We start from the raw sequence: 26,413 nt of genomic DNA, 5'->3' as shown, positions 1-26,413 counted from the left end.
CTTTGAAAAGACTACTGGGGGCCAACACTGTGGCACAGCTGGTTGAAGCCCCAGCCTGAAACGCCGGCATCCCATATGGGCACCGGTTCAAGTCCCAACTGCACCTCTTCCGATCCAGCTCTCTGCTATGGCCTGGGAAAGCAGTAGAAGATGGCCCAAGGCCATGGGTTCCTGTGCCTGCGTGGGAGACCCAGAAGAAGCTCCTGGCTCCTGGCTGCAGATCAGCGCAGCTCCAGCTGTTGCGTCCAATTGGGGAGTGAACCAGTGGATGGAAGATCAACCTCTCTCTGTCTCTCTGCCTCTCTTTCTCTCTCTGTGTAACTCTGACTTTCAGGTAAATAAATAAATCTTTAAAAAAAGCAAGTCCCCACACCCAGAGAGGAGGACTCTCAGCAGGCAGACACAATGATTCCTGCCACCACCCCATTCATCTCAGCCACTGGGCCTGTGCAGAAGACCGATGCATCCTGGAGGAAGACACAAAATTATCCCAAGCTTAGCCAGGAGGCAACCCCATTGCAGCTGTTGTTCCTGATGGGTTCTCATGGTTTAGGTAGATGAACACATCCTCTGGGCCTGCTACACGGCTATAACCCTGGTAAATGTTGCTTTGTTTTGCTTTGATTTGCTTTGCTTTGTTTCCCTATCAGTAAGTGAAGACCACCAGAAGCAGTTTGTTGTCAGCTAGCAAGGCCAGTAGTATGCATCACTGTCCTACCAGAGGGCCATTCTCAGCTCTCTGGCCTTATCTCAGAGCTTCCTCTGCAGTGTCAAGGATCATCAAGCAAGTCCACAGCATTGATGACATCATGCTATCTGAACCAGCTAGACACTCTGGTACAGCACTCACATGCAAGAGGGTGAGAAATCCCACGGAAATCCAGGGTCCTTCCACTTCAGCCAGACTTGCAGAGGCCCAGGGGTCTAGAGCATGTCAAGAAGGCCCTTCCAGTGCCAAGGCTGTCTCCCTGCATGTAGTCCCTCCTTCAGCCAAACAAAAAGTGCAGCACCCAGTTCCTTGTGGGGACTTGGATTTTGGGAGCAAGATATTCCTCGGGCAGATGGCAAACTCTCACAAGGTTGAATGATCACTATGGCAAGCCGCTAGCTCTGAGTGGAGCCCAGGACAGGAGAAGGTTCTGCAACAGGTGCACACTGCTGTGCCAGCTGGGCCACGGGATCTGGCCTGGGGTAGCAGTGGCAGACAAGGGTGCCGTATGCACTCCTAGCAGATGATACAGGAATCAGTGTATTCAGGAGCAAAACCTTGTCATCGTCTGCAGATAACGACTCTCTTTTTACAGAGGAGTTCTTGGTGAGGATGGAACAATTAACCATCATCATCAAGCTACCAGGAAAGCTCGGCCACTGATCATGAACTGCCACCTGCTGTCGGAGCCATCCTGCAGTAATTCTGGGCAGGCACGGCAGCACCCCGTCCACAATGGGAAGTGGCAAGGGCAAGACTCAGCATACCACCTGCCTCACAGCCTGATCCCAGCCCTGCTCCAACCCAAGGCTCTGGATGCGAAAGGTAGGGCTTTAAATCCTTGACACCTAAGGCAGAAGCACCTTAGCTCAGCTTAACGCTAACATTCTACACAGAAAGAAACCCAGATCAGGCTCATGGGGGCTCCTGGGGCTGGCTCTTGTGCAAAGCCATGGGTACAGTGGTCTGAGTTGGAACTCAGCAAGCTGCCATGGCACATGGTCATGCGTGTGGACAAGAGGACTTGAGGGGCCTGTTAATGACAGATTAATACGGTGAAGTTGGGCTGCTTGGGCTTCTGGGAGTTTGCCCTATTGCACACAGCACTCCCTGCACAGTTGATTTAATGCTATGGCCAGGAGGCCCTCAGAATGACATATTAATTTATTGGCATTTAGATTTATGGGCTTCAAGACGTGCTAACCGAATATAATTAAAATTAGCCAACCTGACCCTCGCTGTCCTCACGCCTGCAAGACAGTGGAGAGAATTTATATTTCTCTGCAAACTTGGGAGTGCTTTGGAGTCCGCCCAGTTTCAGGGAAACGGTTTGGCTGTCTTCAGTCAGAGGAGGAGGAGGAGGGAAGGGCATATATTAGCTGCATTTCAAAGCCTTTACTCAAGTTTCAGAGGCATTTTCCGGGCTTACGCTGCAGATTTGACAACACGGCAGTCTTGGTAAGATTGCTGGGGAGGCCACAGCACATAAAGAAGGAGATTAATCAGATGACAGTTCAGGGTTTCCAGCTAAGTCACTGGTGGGGATCCTGCCCACTGCCTAACACCCATTGCTGAACGTGGGGCAGCGGGTTGGGCTTGGAACGCCAGCATCCTATATCAGAGTGTCAGTTGAGTCCCAGCTGCTTCCTTCTAATGCTCCTGGGAAAGCAGCAGAAGATGGCCCAAGGGCTTGGACCCCCACATGGGAGACCTGGATGGAGTTCCTGGCTCCTGGTCCAGCCTTGGTCATTGTGATCACTTGGGGAGTGAGCCATTATATGGATGATCTCTCTCTCTCTCTCTCTCTCTCTCTCTCTCTGCGTGTGTCTTATTCTCTGTCAGTCTGCCTTTCCCAAAAATAAATAAAATACTTTATCTTTAAAGAAACTGCTGAACATTCAATGTAGATATAGATCAAATCATCAAGTTGCACAATTCAAAAAAGTACAATCATCCTCTGGTATCCATAAGGAATTGGTTCAAGGACCCTTGTAGCTACCAAAACCTACAGATGCTCAATCCCTTATATAAAATTGTGTAGCATTCATATAGACATTGCACATGTCCTCCTGCCTACTTTGTCATCCTCAGATTATTTACAATACCCAACACTATGTAGACAAGATGCAAATAGTCATTGTGCTATATTATTTAGGGAATGGTGACAAGAAAAAGACTGTACAGGTTTAAGATTTTTCCCAAATATTTACTATCTGAAATTGATTGAATCCATGGACATGGAACCTACAGATCTCAAGGCCATCAGTGCACAATTTTTAGCCGTGAATAGTATCTCATAAAGCTTGGAAAGAGCAAAATAAGAGTAATTTGCCTTGGGGCCAGCGCCATGGCTCACTTGGTTAATCCTCCATATAGGCACTGGGTTCTAGTCCTAGCTGCTCTTCTTCCAGTCCAGCTCTCTGCTGTGGCCCGAGAGGGCAGTGGAGGATGGCCCAAGTGCTTGGGATCCTGCACCCCCTTAGGAGACCAGGAAGAATCACCTGGCTCCTGGCTTCCGATCGGCACGGCACCGGCCATTGCGGCCACTTGGGGAGTGAACCAACGGAAGGAAGACCTTTCTCTCTGTCTCTCTCTTTCACTGTCTATAGCTCTACCTGTCAAATCAATTTTAAAAAAAAGTAATGTGCCATTTTTAAAACATGGAAGCATCAATTAAATTCCACCCCCTCAAAAGTCTCCCCAAAAACAATAGAAAGAGGAGTGACACACACACTGGGGTTCTGCATGCCCCAAATGAGATGCCACCCACAACAATGCTTCTAATCTGCCTCCCTGAAAACCACACTAGCCAGGCTGTAGAGTCCTGAGAATTCTCACAAACACCCTGACACCCACAGTGAAGGGGACTGGGCCTGAGAGGGTGCAGGTCTTATCCCTTGCTTTTGTAAATTTTTATTGATTTATTGATTCTGAGTAGCAGAGAGAGAGAGGAGCAAGAACCTATCCTTTGTTTATACCACAAAAGCTTATAGCAGCAGGGACTAGGCCAAGCCAAAGTCAGGAGCCAGGGACCCAACCCAGGTCTCTGCACGCAGGGACCCTAGTCCTTGAGCCATAACTGCTGTCTCCCAGAGTGCACATTAGCAGGAAGCTGGAATTCAGAGCCAGAACTGGGGATGGAACCCAGGCACACAGGTATGGGACGGGGCATCTAATAACTGGTGTCTTCACTGCTGGGTCAGGTGCCTGCTCTAGGCCTTAGCTAGTCTTACCAAGGGAAAGCAGAAGTGGTTGTTGACTACACGGCTGTGAGAAGGGGTCTGAACCCCCTCACATTAATGGGGAGCCATCTTGGGTGTTGGCTCCTACATCAATCCCTTTGCCCACTGAGGCAGCCACTGGCCTGAGGCTTCTCAGAGAGACTGCATTCCCCGCATCACTGCCTCACACCCTCAGGCTCCAGGAACCCAGTAAAACAGAGGCTCTGAAGATGGAGCAGTGTCAGCGTGGTACTGGGCAGAGGGAAGGTCTGGGCCCTGCCTCCTGAGCAGAGGCCAAGATGAGCAGATTCAACTGCACCAACAATACACACACATCACACACGCACACACACACATACTCATCACACATACCCAACACACACACCTGCCACATGCACACATTTCACATACACATATATACCACACACACATACAAACAATACACACACATCACACATGCACATATGCACATACTCATCACACATACCCAACACACACACCTGTCATGTGCACACATTTCACATACACATATACACCACACACATACAAGTAATACACACACATCACAAACACTACACCACATATGCGTATCACACACTATAAATCACACACATATACTCATCACACATACACGTCACCTGTCCATCACACACCACAGGCATGTACTTCATACATGAACATACACATCACACATGCATAGAACACATGCATGTGTATCCCACACATACACATCACACATATGCACTTCACACACATACAAATAATATGCACACACATACATACACATCACACCCAAACACACGCACATCACATGTGAACTTCACACACATACACATCACACACTTATACTCCACACATACACAAATCATACACACACATCACGCACATATACATCACCCACTACACACAAACACACCACATACACATCACACATGTATGTTACACACCTCACACACACAAATCACACACATCACAGACATGTCATACACATATACTCAACTCACATGCATGTCACACATATATCACACATCACACAATGCACTTCATACACACATATATTACACACATGCACATCACACGCAATGTGAACATCACACACACTTCTCACAAACATACACACACTTAAAACACACATACACATCACGCATACACAAATAATGAGGCAAAGAACCCAGCCTAGAAGAAAATGTAACTCAAGGACTGAAAAGAAATGCTCCTCAAGTGTTACAAAGAACACCTTACTTACAGGGGTATAAAGGCTATTAGCAGAATGCACAGGGAGAGACAGACAGAGTAGAATGAAGTGAAAAAAGAGGTTATAGGCATATGGGAGCAAACTAATATCCAAACAACACCATTGCAGTTCTAATAATACATTAGAAACAGCAAGAGACAGAATAAACACTCCTGAAAATAATTGCTTGCCTGCAGGAGAGGCCCGGGATGTTTATTTAACAACACAGACAGCACTCCCTGCACGCACACAGTGTTCTAAGCACCTTACTAATACGGCCTATTAATCCTCATAATAATACTGGGAGAGCGACAGTTTTGATGCATGCAGACACATGAATTTTAATCTTTTTGTACCAAAATAAACATCTTTTAATTCTATTGTTCACCATCTTTTTCAGCTCCCTCAGATTATCTCCATTTTACAAAGGAGGAGAGCAAGGCACAGAGAGGTTCCGTATCTTGCCCAAGACCACCCAGCTAATTATGTGACTGTCTGGCCTTCAGTACTTGTAATTAGCCACTCCAGAAAGAGGAATGATAATCGTGATGAAAATCACAATCACCTGTATGACTTACTCTTGGCTGAGTTTGGAGTCATTTAACCCTGGGAGCTGCCCTGTGGGATTGGTATATTATCCTGACTCTGTGGTGCACACACTGAGGCACCCTGGGGTTAAGTGATTGGAAGAAGAACACAGGAGGAGAAGAGAAAGAGAACAGAAGGGATGATAGGAAGGAGAAACAGACAAAAGGAATCAAACTATGTCCTAAAGCACAGAATGGCTAATGTCTTCCGAAAACGAAAGTCTCTGAAACAGAGAAGGGGAACGTAGGCTGTCAGTTAAAAGCAAGCACAACCCAATCATGGAAATTTGTACATTTAGTGCATAATACTGAAATGCCTTACTTCTAAGATCACCACTGGAATGTAAGGGTAAAGAAAGAATTCCTCACTGAAAAGATTGCCTGGAATGGTGGAAAATAATCAACTTAGCTTCTGGTTTCTCCTACACCATCAGCAAGTTCAAAGACAGAGGAGCAACGCCTGCAGGTCCTGGGGGAGGCAAGGGTGACAACATCCACGGGACACCCTCTAGGTGCCCAGTCATTCGTCTTTAGCCTCACACCGTCTAAGGTTGATGGATACAAACACAAGCAAAAATGCTCAGAGGCCAACCACCCCATCCAGGAGCCTTTCCCTAAAAAATGGATTTTTACCAAAAAATGCTCAACATGTAAGAGAGGAATCAAAGTAAATAATCCAAACAGGGACAAATGATGACTTAGAAAACCTGGTGATGGGGGCTGATGCTTAGCATAGTAGGTTAAGCCTCTGTCCATGGGGCCGGCATCCTATATGGGTGAAGGTTCGAGTCCCAGCTATTCCTCTTCTGATTCAGCTCCCTGCTAATGTCCTGGGAAAGCAGTGGAAGATGGCCCAAGCTCTTGGGCCCCTGCACCCAAGAAGGAAATGTGGAAGACGCTCCCAGCTGCTGCCATCAGATCAGTCTAGCTCCAGCCATTGAGGCCATTTGGGGAGTAAATCAACAGATGGAAGACCTCTCTCCCTGTCTCTTCCTCTCTCCGTCTGCAACTCTGCCTCTCAAATAAATAAATAAATCTTTTTAAAAAGAAAGAAAAGAAAATCTGGTGATGACCAAGGACTTTGTTTTTCTAATTATAACCAGTACTGAGCCACTACAGGGACTCTGCTTATAGGACAGATGTGGGTGTTGGATGTGCGGAGACCCCCAAATCAAACAATAATGGAAGGCATTAGGAGGTTAGTTTTGTATGGACTGGTCCTCTCGTCTTCCAGTGTCGGGAGTCAATCCAGTGCCAGATAACATGGCACAAGCATGACTGGAAGCGATTTCAGACTCTTGGTCGTTTTCATAATTTCTCGCTTTGCTAAACCTGAAGAACTCTGGCTTCTTTTGTTCCCACTGACAGGCTCACTAATTCCTGGGCTGCAAAGAATAATATTAAAATGAGAGCCATCACATTTGAGTAGTCACTCTGCACCAGGCTGTAAGGCCAGGGTGGGACGGGTAGGGTGGAGGGGGCTGAGCCCGAGCGCGGCGGCAGAGCCAGTGGCTCTGAAGCCATAGCTGGGCTGCAGGCTCAGTGCTCTCTTTACTCTTAACCGGGCTGAAGCAGCAAGAAGTTCCATCTGAGAGCAGGCAGCCAGGAACACAGGCCAGCAGTGAGCAGAGCAGTAAGCACTCAATCAGCTCAGTTAGTTGAACTAGGAAGAACAGGATGCATTCTTTTTCAAGATGCATCCATTTATTTGCAAGGCAGAGTTACAGAGAGAGAGAGAGAGAGAGAGAGAGAGAGAGAGAGAGGAAGAAATCTTCCATCTGCTGGTTCACTCCCCAGATGACTGCAGTGGTCAGGGCTGGGCCAGCCCAAAGCTAAGAGCCCAGAGCTTCTTCTGGGTCTCCTACAAGAGGCAGGGGCCCAAGCACTTGGTCCATCTTCTGCTGCTTTCCCAGGTGCATTAGCAGGGATCTGGATCAGAAGTGCAGCAGCCAGGATGAGAACCAGCACCCATATGGGATGCTGGCAGTGTAGAGGGTGGCTTAAGTCCTATGCCAAAACGCTGGCTCCTGTATGCAAATATTTTTAGCATTTTTTTATTTATTTGAAAGGCAGATTTACAGAGAGAGAAGAGGCAGACAGAAAGATCTCCCCAAATGGCAGCAACAGCCGGGACTGAGCCCTAAACTCTATCTGTGTGTGGCATGGAACCAAGAACTTGGGCCATCTTCCATAGTTTTCCCAAGTTCATTAGCAGGGAGCTGGATCAGAGATGAACAGTCAGGACTGGAAACAATGCTCATATGGGATGCCAGCACTGTACGCAGTGGCTTAACCTGCTGCACCTTGGTTAACGCCAGCCCCAGGGATGCACTTTTCAAAATCCTTCCAGGTAACACTGCACTCATTTGCCACATTCTGAAAAATGTGTTGTTAGTCAATGCTGCCGGTGTGCAAACATTAGGGAGCATGTTTGCACAAACCTACATGGTGTAGCCCACAACGTAGCTAGGTTATGTGGTATAGCCTATTGATGCTGGGATACAAACCTGAACAGCATGTGAATCCTGTGCTGAATACTGTAGATAACTATGGAATCATGGGAAGTACAGTAAAAATACCAGGTGGTACGAACACTGCAGATCCAGAACAGGACCACCGTCATACGTGTAGTCTACTGTTGACCAAAACATTGTTAGGTACTGCATGACAGCAGTGCACAGTGTAAAGGAACAAGTATATAGAAAAGGTAGAAAATGTATGTTTAAAATTCCAACGGCAGAGACCGACGCTGTGGTGTAGCAGGTTAAGCCACCTCCTGTGATGCCACCATACCATATGGGTGTGGGTTTGAGTCCCTGCTGCTCTACTTCTGATCCAGTTCCCTGCTAATGCACCTGAGAAAGCAGCAGAGGATGGCCCAAGTGCTTGGGTCCCTGCAACCACATGGGAGACCTGGATGGAGATCTAGGCTCCTGGCTTTGGCTATGGCAGCTATTTGAGGAGTGAACCAGTGGATAGATCTTTCAATCTCTCTCTCTCTCTCTCTCTCTCTCTCTCTTCCCCCCTCTCTCTCTAATTCTGCTTTTCAAATAATTAAATAAATCTAAAAATATTTGAAAAAAGAAATTCTAATGGCCAACACTGTTTTCATTTAAGTAAATGCTTCCACATACAACTAAGAGTGAAATATGAACTTCTGATATCCAGAGAAGTTCAAACAGTGCTCACTGAACTGCCAGGCTGTAGAACTGGGAGTGGGGGTTGGAGGTTAAGCTGGATTTACCTGGACTTCAGAGCTCACAGAGCTTCCCCTGGCATCACAGATGTCATCCCAATAATGAGGAAGGTATTTTTTTCTTTTGGTGTACAAATCTGAGTGTACAAAAATGTTTACATTTTCTAACTTTTTCTATGCTTTTTCATTATTTTTATCTCAAGTCCCCATTCTGCTGATTCCAGAAAATTAATTCATCTGCACTTCACATGTATGAGATTCTTTCCCCGATCTGTTGAGTTTCCTTCCTGCAGGTCTCATGGGGTAGCACCTGGGCTGTGAAGGGCAGCAAACACCGACCTGGGTGTCAGGTCCTCATCTGCGGCCCACCATTGTCCATGGGCAGCTGCTGCAATGTCCAGTGCCCAGCCTGGATGCTCGAGACCACACTCAAGTACCCTCCCAGCATCAGGCTCCACCCCAGTACTTCTCTCCCTGACCAGAGTCTCTCAGAAAGCCCACAAGCCTGTGGATGCCGCCTTGCCATTCTGGAACATTCTGGAACATTCCAGAGCTTTAGAAGAAACTCATCTCACTTCAGGGTCCATTCTGTTGTAACTGACGAGAGGTGGCATGAAGAAGGGGTTGCCACCCAAGCCTCTTCCTGCTCCAGCCCCAGGAGGAGTCCGTCCAGGGTCTCCCACTCCCCCTGACATGGCTGTGGCTCCTCTTCCCTTAGACACCCACAGCCAGGCCCTGCTTCCTTTGGTCTACAGAGTCCTCTCTTCTCCCAGGGAGAGTCCAAAATGCTTTAGCTTGAAGGACTAGTTGTAATGGGATGAAGGCAGCATATTATATTTTACCTGTTTAAGAGGAAGAGACAGAGACAGAGATCTTCCATCCACAAATTCTCTCCCCCAATACCTGCAACAGCTGGGGCAGAGCCAAGGTACAGCCAGGAGCCAGGAACTTCATCCAGGTCTCCCACGTTGGTGGCACCAGCCAAATATTTGAGGCATTATCTGATGCCTCTAGAATGCATTAGTGGGGAGCTGGGACTCGAACCCAGGTACTCTGATGAAGGACACAAGCATCCCAATCAGCGTCTTTAGTGCTACACCAAACACCTGTCCCCATGTTCTAAATGTAAAATGTTGCGCGCTATTGCCAAGGCCTGGAGTACAAAGTCTATGACGGCCGACAAACACACCCAGGCACAGATGCACCTCTGGGCTTTAGTTTTTAGGGTCCCCCTTGGGGCTGCTCTCCACTTCTCCCTGCGGGCCAGGTGCTCAGGATCCACTATCCTCCCTGATGTAGATGGTGAAGCTCTCAGAATTTAACTGCCTGATGCAGGGGCCCTGGGAGAGCGTCCAGATGCTGCGCTTCGTGCTTGTCCCTGGGCACACAACCAGCCAGTGTGGAGTCACGAGGAGCCCTGAGGGTGCCGAGGGAGGAGCTGCACCTGGAAACAGCACCCAGAGCCAGCAGCCTCCAACGGAAACTCTTGCATTTGCAGCAATGGTAGCCCCTGCGTTGCCGGCTCTGGCTTTCCCTCCGCTGGATCTCAATTATCCACACCTTTGTCTTCCTACCGGGGATGCCGGTCTTGAGCCTGAAGCTCTTCCCAGGGCCCACAGACCTGAGACGCCCACCAAGTTCCCCCTGGGTGTCTTCCCCTGGACAGCAGCACTTGGCAGGACTGAGGCAGACACAGACCGGGGCTCAGACGAGGTCTCAGACCCCAGTCCTTCTAGAAGCTTGCTCCGTGTGCTCTGACAGCTTCACGGAAGGAAGTCAGCCTCCACTCTCCTCTCAGGGTCAGCAAGGCAACTGGAGGAGAAAGAGAACCTGCTTCCCGCCCTATCTTGCCCTCCCCTCTTGCTCAGCCCTTTGTTTTGGAAGAAGAAGAAGACATGAAGGGCCTGGCCATGTTTTTCTAAACTCCCACCCCACTTCTGGTAACCTGTGGATGCCTCCTCCCCATTCTGGAACATTCTGGAACATTCCAGACATGGTCCCACTGACCCGACCCCTCCCACCCCCGCCAAGGGAAATCACCATCCTTTCTGCGGCCCACTCCTTCCCCAGTGAGCCAGGCTTGCCTCGGCCCCACACCCTGTGCCTTTCTGCTTCCCAACTCCCAAGGATGGGACATTTGGAAATACATGGCAATTTCCAGAGTATTTTCCTGTGTTGAGAATCTGGGTCTTTTCCCAAAAATGGATTAAACGAGTTCCCTTTGAAAAAGGCCTCAATGACCACTTTAGAGCTTGCACCATCAGATTATCAGGAGCAGCCATCTGTCGGGAGCTCAGTGGAGCCTGGAGCAAGCTGTGCTGGGAGTGAGTGACAGTCCATGGGGCGGGTCTCTCTGGCCCCCACAGCCAGCCCAGTTCTCAGCGGCAGATGTGATCTGTGTTGCTTCAATCAATAGTGGAACAGCTATTTTAAAAAAAAAAAAAGATTTATTTATTTATTTGAAAGTCCAAGTTACACAGAGAGAGAAGGAGAGTCAGAGAGAGAGAGAGAGAGAGAGGTCTTCCATCTGCTCGTTCACTCCTCAATTGGCTGCAGTGGCTGGAGCTCCACCAACTGAAGCCAGGAGTCAGGAGCTTCCTCCCGGTCTTCCCAAGTGGGTGCAGGGGCCCAAGGACTTGGGCCATCTTCTACTGCTTTCCCAGGCCACAGCAGAGAGCTGGATCAAAAGTGAAGCAGCCGGGTCTTGAACTGGCACCCATATGGGATGCCGGCACTGCAGGCGGAGGCTTTACTCGCTACACCATGGTGCCAGCCCAGAACAGCTATTTTTTTTATTTATTTGACAGATAGAGTTAGACAGTGAGAAAGAGACAGAGAGAAAGGTCTTCCTTCCGTTGATTCATCCCCCAAATGGCCACCACGGCCGGTGCTGTACCGATCCGAAGCCAGGAGCCAGGTGCTTCCTCCTGGTCTCCCATGGGGTGCAGGGCCCAAGCACTTGGGCCATCCTCCACTGCCCTCCCAGGCCACAGCAGAGGGCTGGACTGGAAGAGGAGCAACCGGGATTAGAACTCGGCACCCATATGGGATACCAGCGCCGCAGGCAGAGGATTAACCAAGTGAGCCACGGCACCAGTCCCAGAACAGCTATTTTTGAGATTCCACTGCAATCTTACAAAGGTGGATCCGGGGTCAGAGGGTGAAAATGTTGGCCCAAGGTAGCTGGGAGAGTAAGCAGAAGAGGTAGGGCTAAAGCCTGTGCATAGAACAGCCACCAGGATCATTCCTGTGGCCTTGCACCTGTCTGCAACTGGCCCTCCCGGGCCAGGTCAGGGACAGAGAAGAGCCAGCAGCAGGCACGGAGACGAGCCTTCCCTGGGTATGATCCTGGACTACCCTGGCAGCAGGTGTGCCCCAGTTCACGTGTTAGAAGACGGAGGGACATCTCGGTTACACGGCCAAAGTGGGAGTCAGGAGAAGCCCCTCTCCTGCTTCCAGGGCTGGGGGAGGGAAGGGCAGAAGGCAATCGCCCTGGCATTGCTCAGCACAAAAGCGCCCTCCAGCTGGCCTGGCCTCTGAGAGATGTTCAGCCTCCCAGAAGCGGTACCTGCCCACAGCCACACATGCACCTTGCAGGTAACGGGCGCGCCTGTGGTTGTGTTTGCCATGGAAACGTGAGGCTCCCACCGTGCCTGTCTAGCTCCCTGCACCTCTGCATCCTGCTCCATGACAACGTGGGGCCTCCAGCTGCCCTGCCCTCATTCAGCCCTCAGACCACTGCCCTCCCTAGGGTCTGCTGACCTACACAGTCCATCAGCCCAGCCACCCTGCCATTCCATCAACTGCTGAACACAGTCCAGCTACTCTGGTGTCAACAAAGCAACTGGCCTTGTTTCTTATCAATGAAGTCTCAGAGTTGAGCTCTCCGAAGGTGCTGGGGTGATTTCCTGAAAATTAAAGGCCCGGCTTCTTTCTGCCTATCTGCTCAGCACCCCTTGGCATATGGTTTCACTCCTCTATTTGGTCCAAGATGACCGCAGGCGCTCCAGACGTCACATCTAAGTTCCAAGGAACATTAAGGAAGAAAGGCAAAAGATTTTCCCAGAAACCTTAGCTAATGCCTTCTGCTGATACTTTGTTATTCACCCCTGCAGGCTGGGAAGCTGGGAGATGTGGTTTTCCACCTGAGGTTATTGTTAACTGCTAGGTACCTCCATTCTCTCCGGGGGCTTCTCTACTGTCTCTGTACCCTCTGGCCCTGCCCCTCTGCCCCCTCCTCCAGTACTGAGGATTGATTGACCCACTTCTCTTCTATCTGCTCATCACTCCCCGCCCCCCCCCCATCTCTCTCATGTCCTTCCTGAAGCTTCTGACAGTGGCTCTCAGTGCCTTGACCTCCGGCTGCTGGCCCATTAGGGCCACTTAGCGTTAACTGCCTCTGTGGCTCCCTTAATCCCCCTAGGCCTGCTTTTCCTTGTGCTACCTCTTCTGGGACCACAGAGACTTAGCAAATGGAACCCCCCAACTGCATGATTTTCCAATGGAGCTATTGTTTCTCTACTGTGACAAATCTGTTACCTTCTGCTGCCATCCTGCTTTGCCTGTCTGGTGTCAGAGTCACAAGGGGCTAAAGGCCTGAAAGTCATAGAGGATAGGAACCTAGCCAGCATCCCCTGTACCTTCACACTCACTGGCCTGGGGCAGGGCCCCACTCGAGGTCAGAACTCACCTGTCCCATTCGTGTCTCTTTCCCAGCAGTGTAGGGCTGCACAGAAGCAGGTAGGGAGAGAGCCGAGCACGGGCAGGGGTCTCCCAGGAGTGAAGCATTGCCAGACGGGCTGCAGGAGAATGGGGATGGGGAAGCTCGGGGTTTGGGAAACCAAGTGATGCCCCCCAGAAACCTGAGCTGGGTTAGGCAGAAAGGAGCTGCTGCCCTGAAGGAAGCAAAGGCAGGGGCAGAACATAAGCTCCCAAGGCAGCTGAGGGGCAGCCATGGGGGAGGACAGGAGCCATGGTGGATAGCTGAGGCTATGGAGGAGCCAGGGGCATGAATGGCAGCCCTGGAGCCCCAGAGAGGAAGAGATCAGGAAGCCAGAGGGCTGCATGTTCTGGGTGAGCCATCACGCTGAAAGCTGATTCCACAGAAAGCAGGTGCAAGGCAGGTGCATGTGTCAAGAGGCATCAAAGAACAAGTTGGGCAACCAGAGGTTACAGCCACCAGAAGGGCAGCCAAGACCTCAGAGGAGCAAGGTTAGAGAAGAGGGCACACGGCCAGATGGTAACAGTGCCACAAGGACTCCAACCTCATCCCTACCCAAGGTTGCTGGGGTGATGCACACAGCCCATGGCAGGAGGGGAGAGGTATTTCCATGAGGGACATAGTGTGAGCAAAGGTCAAAAGTGTTCTGGAAGCCAGAGGACCCTGGGTAAGGCTGGAACCCATGGCAGGGAGGCAGGGACTGGCAGAAGAGCCTGGGGGGTGGGCAGGGGTTAGGGCCTGCAGGATCCGTGCTGAGGCCTCAGGGGGTCGGGCTTCATCCTATAGGTGAGCCCCCAAGCCTGGCAGATAAGACACAGCTAATAAGGTTTTCTAAACAAGCGTTCAGCAAAGAAATTGATAGTGATCCCTTGATGAGCTTGCAGAGAGGGGAGTGTGAGGGTGGCTGGGGTGGCTGTGGGGGGGTCAGTTAGGACACAGATCATCGTGCAAAGCAGGAAGCACCACAGTAAGGAAACTAAGGCACAGAGGCCAGGTGTGATGAGCAGCAATAAATCACTGCGATTTGAACTGGAAGGTGACAGAGACTGGGGATTCAAGGATGGCACCACTTCTGCACTGGGTATCTTTTTGGAAGGGAACCAGTCAGCTATGGTCTGTGTGCACCTGCCCACAAAGGCACCAGGCCACATCCACAAAGGGCTCAGGCCACACCCACAAAGGGCCCAGGCCATGCCCACAAAGGACCCAGGTCATGCCCCAGCAGGCTCTGAACTGCCCACCTTTAACTATAAAGGAGCTCTCAGCAAGCTCAGGCTGCAGTGGGCTCATGCCCAGGTCCCCTTGCTATGATGCAGGGCTCTCTGGTCAGAACCAAAGCCCCTTCTTCAGTGGAGCACTCCCTAGGACAGGAAGACCTGGCTATGAAAAGCAGGCGGAGGGGTTTCAGTCCATCAAACAAGCAAAGGGAACCAGTGAGTACTCTTGGGCTGTGCAGACAAAGGTGACTGTAGCACTTCGGGGGCTGGGCTCTGAGTGGCCATAAGAAATGTGTGAGAGCCTTGAGCTCGAGACAAGTGCAAAGGGCCGTGCCTGGGGATCCTCAAGTGGCCAGGGAAGAACCAGGAGCTCCCGGTCCAGGACCACGTGGGTTGAAATCGCAGCTGCTCTGCTGATCGCACTGGACTCCGCCTGCCTTCACCTGCTGAGCTACCCTGCCCTGCCTCAGGTGAGAGGAGAGGGCTGTTCTCCCTCTGGGCTTGGCTCCTTTTCCTCCATGGACCCCTGCTCCTATGCAGAGGGCCAAATCCCAGACATCCATGAAACGTATGAAGACTTACTGATATTTGGCCAGCAAAACCCAGCCCCTCCATTGTATCCACCTGCTGTGCCAATGTGCAGTGCCCAATTCCCCATGCCAGCCCTCAGCAGCAGCCTGGAAAGTTACCATGCAACAGTGGTCCTAAAAATGAAAAGAACTGGCATGTGTGTGCCCTGGGGACATGCAGGGTCTGTGCCAGGCAGCTCCCACGGCTTGCGTGCCAGAGTACGCATCTCTCCCAGGAAACTGAGGCTAAGGGGAGGGGAAATAGCACACAGTTAGTAAGTCCAGAAGTGAGAAAGCTCTAACACCAGAGCTTGGACTCTTACTGTTGCACCAGGAGGCTGCAGAGGGAGCAGGAGATTTCATCCCTAAATGAAAGCAGGGGAAGAAAACCTGCTCACATCATGAACCCTCCAGCTCCACGGGGTGAGGGCAAGCCTGGGGCTCAGTCTGGGCAGAGAAGCAGAAGTAAGGAGCCTCCCTCAAGGGCTCCCAAAGTCGGAGGGGAGAGCTGGAGGCTGTGTGAAAGCCGCATTCAAGACAGCAACTCTGGAAATGCTTAGCCTGGAAATCAAGAGCAAGGGCAAGAACTGGTGCACTTCAGCACGATACAGGAAGTGCAGGTCGTAGCTACAGACAAAGGCCAAGATCTGCTGCTAGCCTGGATCTGGGACCCCAGTGCTGGAGGGCAAGCCGGTCAGTCGCCTTGAGTCTGCACACGGATATCGATGCCGACCTTAGCAAAGCCAAGGGAGGATTAAGAGAGAATGAGTGTCCAACATCTGGAGCAGAGCCTGCACATAAGGAAGGGGAACTCCTGACATATTGCATACACTTGTTCTGCTCCCAGCAACACACACACACACACACACACAAACTCACACGTGCACATGGGCACAGATGGGCACCTGCATGCACACACACACACACATGAATTCACTTCACACACTTGTAAGAACACACACACGTGCACACACACACACCTGCATGCACTCACTTTTACACACATGTTCATCCACACACCTGCATGTACACACTCATACTCACTCACACACACATGCATTCACTTCACACACCTGCAAGCACTAGCACTCATTCATTCATTTCACATACCTGTCTGCACTCATACATACACCCCTGTATGTACACACGCATACACACACATGCACTCACTTCACACTGTACACACACATGCATGCACACACCTGCATGCACACTCACACACGCTCCAGTAGAATCTGTGTCCTAGGTCCCGGATCTGTTCTTTATGATGACATGCTGGCACTCCAGTTGGTCACGGTACTTGGCTTACTGGGTGGGAGGAGGGGAACGCAAAGGCAGGAGTGCCGTGTGAGACGGGCTCACGTGACTTCAGAATCTTCTCAAAGCCCCTTTCTCCGTGCCCCACGCTGCCCTGTGCACAGGCCAGTTTTCCAGATTGCCATGGTTCCCAGCACGTGGTGGGGGTGGCACTTCCTGGTGGGCCAGGTGACTCCCTCTGGCGGAGGAGCAGTGAGTAGAAGTCCCAGGCAGGCCAGGGTGAGCCCCTGCAGACCTCCGCTCCACCACAGCCCTGGCAGGCAGTGGGGTGCCGCTGTGGGACGCAGCGCCACCACCGCCACGCACGATGAACCTGAACAGCGAGTGAGAAGAACCGCCTGCATCCTAAGCCGCTAGTCAGTGCAGACACCCTGGCCACCCCCTAAACTAACTGGTCCTCACCCCCGCAGGTCCATCGGTCCTGCGGCAGGCACCGCTGAATCTCCCGAGCACTCTGAGGACAGCCTCGCTTTGGGGTGTCCCTTGGACTAACTTCTTCAGAAGGAATTTTCTTTCCACTTGCAAGGCTTAGACGGGAGTGTCCACGACACCACCCCACCACCACCACCACTTCCCGCTTTGCCCTGGGCTGCAATGAGGCCCGGCCGGGTGTGGGCCACCGACAGGCGGTGCGGAGGCGGGGGCAATGTTGGAGCGGTGGCGTGGGGGGCCATGGCATCCTCAGGAACGCGGCGGGAGCAGGGACGCGTGCAGGTCAGGAGGCACCCCACGGGGGTAGGCGGATGCCACCAGGAGCAGGGCGGCCGTGGAGGGCAGCACTGCGGGAGCCGGTGGGCTCGCCGGGGGAGAGGCAGGACCAGCCCCCTCTCCGGGGCCTCAAGACGGATTTGCTGCGCGACCCCGCGCCGACGCTCCAGGAGGCAGGCACAGGAGGGGAGCCCTTCTCAGTCCCTGCGTTAAGCCACCCCGGGATCTGCGGGAAGGCCACCCACGCCACTGCCCCCTCCCAGCAGCACCCTTGTCTCCGGCTCGGCCCCTTCCTCGTCGCCCGGTGATCCTGCGGACCCGGAAGGCGAGGCTTCCCTGAGCGCCGACTGGCTCCGGTCTGCTATGCGCCGCGCAGCCGGGACGCGGCCGCTGAGATGCGCGTGCCACGCGCGCCCCCTGGTGTCCGGAGAACTCATGGTCCTCACTGGACGGGGAGGATGCTCCGTGGTCACTCCTGTGAACTGAAGATAGGAGACTGGATAGGGAAGGCAGTGGGTCAATAAACCTCAGAGCGAAGGAATAACGGGTGAGTGGTAATGAGTGTAAGGACACACGAAATGCACGCACTCGCTGAGTCAGTGGCAGCGGAACAGTCATTGAGGGGTCTTGGGTGTGACTATCCACTTGTTACTGGGAATAAGAAGTCAGGCTGCAGACAAGGTCTTGTGCACGGATGACATGAAATCCCGCCAGTCCCCATGTTGACTGCTCGGCTTGGGCTTCGGGCACCCCAAGTCTGCAGTTCTAAGGTCCCCTGTTCCCCTGCTCCTCCTCTTCCTATGACAGAGACCCCCAGCTGAGCTCCTATGAGGCTCCCCCTTCTTGTGCTTGATGGGGGTTCCCATGCTTGCCCAGCCTTGTATGTCCAGCTACCGCACCCCTTCCCGCCACTATCTAAGGGAGTGCTTCTCCCCTGCAGGCCTTGTGAGCTCTGGGACCCGTCTGAATCCCCACACGGTCCCCAGGGTCTGCCATGCAGTCACTGATGGATGTAGCAGAGAGACAGATGAAGGAGAGCGGGCAGTTTGCCCATGCACCTGCCCTGGAGTGACAGCTAGAGCCCCTGGCTCCAGAGGTGGGGGAGATGGAAGGAAGGAGCTGGGGGCGGGCAGTGTCCAGCGGGGCTCAGGGGGCCGGCAGCTCTGCCCACGGCAGGTTATTAAACACCAGCCCATGCCTCCCCTTGGTCTCACCTGGGACAGCGGTTCAAGGAGCTGTGTTAATTAGCTTTGATGGTAACCCCAGGACACCAGCCAGGGCGGCTGCCGGCTGCTCCAGTGCTGACAACGTGACCTCCTTCCTCCCCTGCCAGCCACTTCCCCACTCCGTTTGTTCTAAGGAGCCCCCTGGCAGATTTCCACACAGTCCAATTAAAGGGGCTCCGACAGTGTCAGCTTCCAGGGGGCTGCTTCCCTGTGAACTCACAGTGTCGCTGCTGATCAAAGCAGGGGCAAGCAGGCCCCCACAGCGCCTCTGCTCTGCCCCGTCTGTGCCTCCACAGCTGTTTTATCTCCTCCGTGGTCTGCCGGGCACCCCCAGCCACCACAGTGTTGCCCTTTCTGATTTTGCACACGGAGCTTGCACTCGGGCCTCCCTTTCTGAGTTTGCACACGGAGGGGCAGGGCATGCTCCAATGCTTACTCCCTTTAACCAGGAGGGGCGGTGCCTTGGGTGGGCCAGCTTCTGAGCAGCCCCACAAATCCTATGGGGCAGAGCAAGTAAACTGCCCAGGAGGCTAAAGACGCAGGTCCCCTGCCTGGCTCAGATGCTCAGAGCAACCTTCCCCAATCCCAGACAGGCCCCGAGAGTTGGGTCCCACCAGCTGGTTGGGGAAGCAGTTCCCAGACAGAGCCACAACAGGGACAGCATTGCGCTGCAGGACTGCAGGCTGCCCGTACATTCAGCCCCTAACAGAGCCCCCTTGTCTAAGCCAGGCTTTGGAAAGCAATGTTCCCAGGAGGAAATCGTCTCGCTTTTAAGGACGAAGGATCTGCAGCTGGGTTGGGACTGGAGGCCAGGGCTGCCTGAACCCAGAGCCCTGCCTTTCTGGTGTGGGTCTCCAGTTCCTCCTGCCACCGCGCCACCAAAATACGGCCCCCCACATACAATGCCCCTGGCTCTCTCCTTGGATTCCTTTAGCAACCCGGTGAGGGGGCAGTGCCTTCCATCAGTGGTCCTGTGGGTAGCACTCTGTCTTTCTAAGTGCTTCTTGCTGTGGGCGCTGTCTGCTTGCTATATCAACCCAGCCCTTTGCACCCTGGAGACAGCACGGTGCATCTGCTTCTGTCATGCACAGTGAACCTGCAGGTAGTGTTCAGCTGCTGTTCTCCTCTGTTGCCCTGCTGGTCCCCAGGCTCAGCACCCCGAGCCCCTTCCGGGGCTCCCCAGGGATGACATTTCATCCTCCTCTGCTTCCCCAGATATCATAGAGTTTTCCGGGCAAGCAGGCAGCCTGGCTGCTATCAGACTGAGAGAGCCATCACCCTGTGGTGGGTGCCTACAGACTGTCCAGCTGCTTTAGCCTAACCTGGACTCCTGGCTGGCAGGGGACTGAGGGAAATTGGGGTGGCTGACCCACAGAGTGCGGGGCTCCCCCTTCCAGGCTCTGCTCTCTATGAGTTCCCAGGGGGCCAGCTGCACCTGCCCCAGCTCTTGGAGCCAGTGATGTCTGGGTTTCCTCTTGCAGCTTTCACATCCTGTTTTGGGCGCACACAGCTGTCAATCTCCAGCTGGGGGGAGGGTAATGCTCAGCTTGCATTCTTCCACACCATGGGCAGGGCCGGTTTAACAGGAACAGCTAAGCCCCGGGCATTAGGAGGACCTGCAGCCACTGTGAATTAGAAATTGCCTTCTTATGATCTGGCCTTGGCTCTAGATGGCCTGGTGGATCAGTGTGTGTTACTGCAACATCCCAGGTCACCCATCCAACAGTAATGGTAGGTGACACAGCCCCTGTCTTCCACCCCCTTTCCCGTGGCAAGGTCTGAGGGCAGGAGGGACTCTAGGTCAGGCAGGACACAAGACAGGTAGGACCTGGGACAGGTGGGCCTCAGGACAAGTAGGACCCAGGACAAGTAGGACCCAAGACAGGTGGGACCCTGGGACAGATTGGCCCCAGGTCAGGTAGGACCCAGGACAGGTGGGACCCTGAAGAGGTGAGACCCGGGACAGTTTGGCCCCAGGTCAGGTAGGACCCAGGACAGGTGGGACCCTGAAGAAGTGAGACCCGGGACAGGTTGACCCCAGGTCAGGTAGGACCCAGGACAGGTGGGACCCTGAAGAGGTGGGACCCGGCAGGGGAGGGACCTAGGACAAAGGGAACCCAGGACAGATAGTCATTGCTGCAAACCCCTGCAGTGAGCAGGCAGATCTCACACCGTGGTCTGAGGCTGCCCTGCCCAGCCATGTTCCTCTCTTTTCCTTCCACAAGTGCTGCTCCCTGACAGATCTTCTGTCCTCCCAACACTATCTACCTGACACACCCCTGGGAGCCCTCCTCCTAGCTGCCCCTCTCTGCACTGCTGCCTGCCAGGGTCCCCGGTCTCTGGGCCTTTCAGGAGCTACCATCCTTCTCTCCACACCAGTCTCTGCAGGTGGATGAGTTGTGCCCCTTTCTGCTCTTCCATCGGCCAGGACTGCCCTAACACCTGGGTGTTGAGGGGCCTGCTTGTCACCATCCCCAGTCAAGCCAAAGCACAGAGACAGCCATCAGCGTGGCCCTGGGACACTGCCAGACACGTTCTTGTAAGTGAATAAATTAATGAATGATGGGACAAACGAGTGGATGAACGAACACCACGAGGTAAGTCGTGCAGGGGAGGGGATTGCTGTGCTGAGGCCCAGGCTATAGCCCTGAGCCCCTAGGAGAGCGTGCAAAGGGAGCTGCTGGAATTTAGATGAGAGGGCAGAGCAGCCCCTGCACGAGTGCCAGGCTTTCATTTGTCATGGTTCCCGCCCTCATTTCCCACTTCTGCTCTGCTGACAGCTGCCTGCACTTAAATCAACTTTGTCCTTTCTGCCCAAGGAGAAACAGAATTCCAAGTGAGCTGGTGACTTGTGTGGAAGGCGGGGCGAGGATGGGTGAGAGTAGGTGACAAGAAGGGACTTGCTGGACACTTGAGGAGCTAGGAGACCAGACGCACGCCTCTCTTGGTGGCTGTGGCTGTGGCTGTTGAGCATTGGCATGTAGCACCTTATTACCTGCAGAATGTCCCTACACCACACATCTCTGTGAGGACAGGCATTGCATCCATTTCCCAGATGAGAAAACTAGGTGCAGGGTAGTTGACTATCTCACATGAGCTTGTACAGCAAATGCATGCTGGAGATGAGATGGGGCCCAGGGATGACCCACCTGTACTCCTACATCCACGAAGACTTGAGACTGTGCCACAACATTGCATGGTGTGACTTGCAGTCTGCTAAGGCCGTGATCTGCCCTCCAATACAACACACACACACACACACACACACACCCCTATGAGAGCAGCCATAGCCCCAGCCTTAGCACTGATGTCATCACAGTGGACATCGATGGGTGAGAACAGCTGTTTGTACCGAGCATATTCTCTGTGCCAGCCAGTGGATGTGGACTTGCACAACTGTGGCTGCCTCAGATTCCTAGACACAGGGTGGCTACCAGGTGGCACAGCCATGCACCATGAAGTGTGTTCAGCAAAGGGAGAAAAAGAGTTATCTTGAGGGGAGGTGGAGGAGAAGGCAAGGTTTCCTGGAGGCAGGACCCAGACAAGCTGGACCATCTAAGCAGAAGGAAACAGTATGAGGCTTCCAAGGATGCACAGAAGTGGGAAGCAGACACAGAGATGGCAGAGTGATGGCAGAGTGATGGCAGCATGGAGAAGAGCCCACCTAGCAACAGGGGGAATGGTGAGAAGCTCAGAGCAGGTGATGCTGGGTGTGTATGGCTCTCAGGGGCCAAGACTGTTGGTATGAGTTCTGGTGCTCAGTCCCCTTGGTGATGAAGCCACTGACTGGTGGGTGCCATATTCCTGGCAGGGGTTCTGGTCCACTCACTGCCTTCCCTCCTGGCATCAGGAGTTGAGGATGGGCTGCAAAGTGCTGAGGTGGAGAAGTGCAGATCTCACGTTAGGTGGCAGCCTCTCCCCAGCCTCAGCCAACCACACAAATAAGCCTAGAATGGGAAAGTGGCCCAGATGGAAAACTGTGTTAAAGACATTCTGCTTGTGCACTGCATGATTCCTAGTGACCAACACATTGCCAGGCACATCTCAGGGGCTCAACTAATGATGGATGGATGGTTGGATGGATGATGGATGATGGATGGATGGATGGATGGATGGATGGATGGATAGGTGTATGGATGAATGGATAGGTGTGTGGATTGATGGATGGATGGGTGGGTGGATGAATGTACAAATAGTTCTAGATGGAGGGATGGATGGACAGATGAACACATGGATGGATGGACAGATAGTTGTGTGGATGGATGGATGGATTCTAGCCCATTCTGCCACAAGAGAAACATTAACCTTTACATTCATCAGCCAACACACAAACACACTCTCTGAAACACACTCATACACACTCACAAATTCTTATGCATGCACATGTAGAGAAATGCCCCCCACACATACATACCACAGATTCTGGAGAGGCTGCTTAGTCATAGACACCAAGCCCAGGACTGTAGGTGGACACAGGGAGGTATCTGCCAGTTAATGCAGCTCATCCATTAGTGACTCTGAAATTGATTGAGTGGGTCACAGTCAGTGTTCTTTGCAAAAAGGAAAAGAAAAACAAGAAAACTATGGAGAGGTCCGAGAGTAGGTGCAGGCTCCAATAGGGCATGCACCTGCCTCCTGATGTTCCCTAAAGTAGGCTTGCTGTCAAATCCTCAGGCATGGGTGGCATTTGGCTTAGTGGCTAAAGTGCCAGTTAAGATGCCCACATCTCACATGGAGTGTCTGAATTTGAGTCTCAGTTCCTGACTCCAGAGTCCTGCTAAGGTACACCCTGAGAGACAGCAACTAATGGTTCAAGTAGTTGGATCCCTGCCACCTATGCGGGAGGACTGGATTGAGTTCCCAGCTCCCAGCCTGGCCCAGCCCCAGCCATTGAAGGCATCTGGAGAGAGAACCAGCTGTCAATCACACACACACACACACACACACACACACACACAGGGCTTCTCAAATCAAAAAGAACTTGTCAGAGCTGCTGACAAGTAACACCACTTGTTGTCCCTCTGGGGTGCCACTGAACAGCAAGCACAGGTGTACCTGCAGTGGCTGGAAATGCATAAGCAGGTGTCAGTGAGAACCGGCTGGCCAGGGAGTCTGCTGCAGCTTCTCCTGTGTAGAGAAGACCATTTGTCCACTGCTCTTCAGCTCCTGTCCTCAAGATGCTCACTAGTTACATTTGGATATGTGCATCTTTTAAGCCAAAAAGATTACAAAACTGTTAAACAGGATGATAAGACTCAGAGTGTAGGGGAGGCATGTGGCTTGGGTATTAAGACACCATGGAAGAAGTCCCACATCAGAGTGCTAGGGTTCAGTCCCCCACTCTGGCTCCTGGCTCCAGCTTCCTGCTAATGCAGATCCTGGGAGGCAACAGAGATGGCTCAAGTACTCAGTGCCTGCCACCCACGTGGGAGACCTGGATTGAGTTCCTGGCTCCCAGGTTTGGCCTGATTCAGCTATGGCTGTTGCAGACATTTGGGGCAATGAAATAGCAGATGGAAGCACCCTATTTATCAATCATTCTATCTATCTATCTATCTATCTATGTATTTAATAAATTTTTACAGACCTATAGTAAACACACACTAGACTCAGGGGAGACAGTGAGGGTCACCCAGGTTCCAACAACACTTTCAGTACAGATGTGGCATGGACATAAGCTCTTAGACCCAGTGGAGTTGGACAGCATGGAAAAGGGGAGGGGGAAAACTGAGGAGGATGGGGATGGTGGAGAGGGTGTCCTGGGGGAGGGACTGGCATGGACAAAGAGGCTGGAGATTGAGAGAGAGCATAGTACTTTCTGGAAGCAGGTGTTTGTGTAACCTGAGCCTACGCCACCATGACAAGTGTGGCCCTGAGAGAGCAGCAGGAGGTCTGGGTGGGGACTTGGTGCACCCGTGTGCTATGCGGGCTCACCAGGCCCATGGCTGCACCGCTCCTGGGATGGGTCTCCAATCTGCAGAGCTCTCTCCTTCCTTGCTGAGCCAGGCTCAGAAGCCTGCTTTGGACGTCTCTGCTCTGTGTCACATAATCCATAAATCTAAGGACGCATCCAACACTCCAGAGGCCCATGGAGTCCTGCACACCCGCCCTGAGCCCTCACTCCTCTCTAGCAAGAGTCCCGGTGTGACTTTGAGTCTTCAGGCAGAGATGCATTTCTCCAGGTCAGTCTTTGGGACCTTTGTCTGCCTCCCTCTCAGCTGGACCCACAGCCCCCATCTGCAGGAGCCTCACTGCTGGACCCCAGATCCTGGCCTGGGTCCAGCGGGCAGAAGTGGAGGCACCCAGGAAAGGTTTGTTGAGTGAGTGACTGGATGAGCACAACAGGGTGGTGGGACCCTGACAGTTCTTAAAAGTGTTCTAAGTGCTGTGGCATAGCAGGCTAAGCCCCTGCCTGAGGCGCCAGCATCCCATATGGGTACCAGTTCTTGTCTCAGCTGCTCCTCTTCCAATTCAGCTCCCTGAGAAAGCAGTGGAAGATGGCCCAAGTGCTTGGGCCCTTGCACCCATGTAGGAGGCCCAAAAGAGGCCCCTGGCTCCTGGCTTTGGATCAGCCCAGCTCCTGCCATTGAGGGCCATTTGGGGAGTGAACCAGCAGATGGAAGACCCCCCGCCCCGTAACTCTGCCTCTCAAATAAATAAATAAGTCTTAAAAAATCCTATTCTCCTAGAGTGGCGTTGTGCTGCAGCAGGTTAAGCCACTGTTTGGGAGGCCCACCTCTCACTGAGGAGCACAGTTCTGGCTACTCTGCTTCTGCTCCAGCTTTCTTCCTGTGCTTGCATCCTGGCACAAAGCAGATGGTGGTTCAAGTGCTTGGGCCCCAGCTTCTGGCGGGACACTGGATAGACTTCCCAGCTCCTGGCTTTGGCCTGGCTCCTGCAGCCATCTGGGGAGTCTACCATCTGAGGGAAAATCTCTCTGTCTCTGCTTTTCAAGTAAGATATATTTTAAATGTTTTTTTAAAAATTATTCTGGTGCATGTATTTAACCAGAACTAAGATGCCTGCCTCCCACATCAGGGTGCCTGGTTTTGGTACCGACTCATTTCCTGATCCAGCTTCTCACTAGGGCAAACCCTGGAAGGCAGCAGATGATGGCTCAAGTAATTGGGTTCCTGCCACCCATGTGAGACACCTGGATTGCATTATCAGCTCTGGGCTCCTGCATGGCAGGCATTTGTTGAGTGAATCAGTGGATAGGAGTCCTCTCTCTCTCGCTCTCTCTCTCTCTCTCTTCTTCCCCTGTGTGTGTGTGTGTGTGTGTATCTGTCTGTCTAGTAAATTTTTTAAATTGATGTATTCTCAGTATTTTCTCTGCATCTTCCAAAAAACTTTGATATGGATCCTAGCTTATAAAATAAGAAAGAAATGTGATAAATGACACAATTTTCATTTCCCTCCCTTTCTTAACCATGTTTGTCCATCCTGCAGCCAACAAAATCCTTTGTTGTGTGCCAGCTGCCCCTTGTGGACCTCCCCCACTGCTCTCTACAGGAAAATGCACCTGTTTACAGTGAAGCAACAAGTGCATTTCTTGTGGTGTCTTCTCTCTCATTCAACCCTCACAACAAAGCAGGCTGGCCGCAGTCAACCAAAGCAGAAACCGAGGCTGAGAGCAGCAAGTGGTGACATCAGAGCCGGGCCCCATGGCACAGGCAGACCCAGAGGTAAAAGGGGCTCAAGGAGAGTCA

The 26,413-nt window shown here is 52.4% G+C and overlaps 1 long non-coding RNA gene across 1 annotated transcript; it reads left to right on the top strand.

Annotated features, from left to right (window-relative positions):
- Positions 1-1,186: 1,186 nt before the first annotated feature.
- LOC138849187 (uncharacterized) lies at positions 1,187-6,812 on the top strand. The gene is made up of 2 exons (XR_011387619.1): positions 1,187-1,534; positions 5,565-6,812. It is a non-coding gene; the product is annotated as an uncharacterized lncRNA (long non-coding RNA).
- The last annotated feature ends 19,601 nt before the right edge of the window (positions 6,813-26,413 follow it).

The sequence above is a fragment of the Oryctolagus cuniculus genome, chromosome 3 (genome assembly GCF_964237555.1).
Source record: "Oryctolagus cuniculus chromosome 3, mOryCun1.1, whole genome shotgun sequence".
Classification (NCBI taxonomy): Eukaryota; Metazoa; Chordata; class Mammalia; order Lagomorpha; family Leporidae; genus Oryctolagus; species Oryctolagus cuniculus.
The sequence above is the reverse complement of the archived record's forward strand: the minus strand, read 5'-3'. Positions and strand labels throughout refer to the sequence as shown.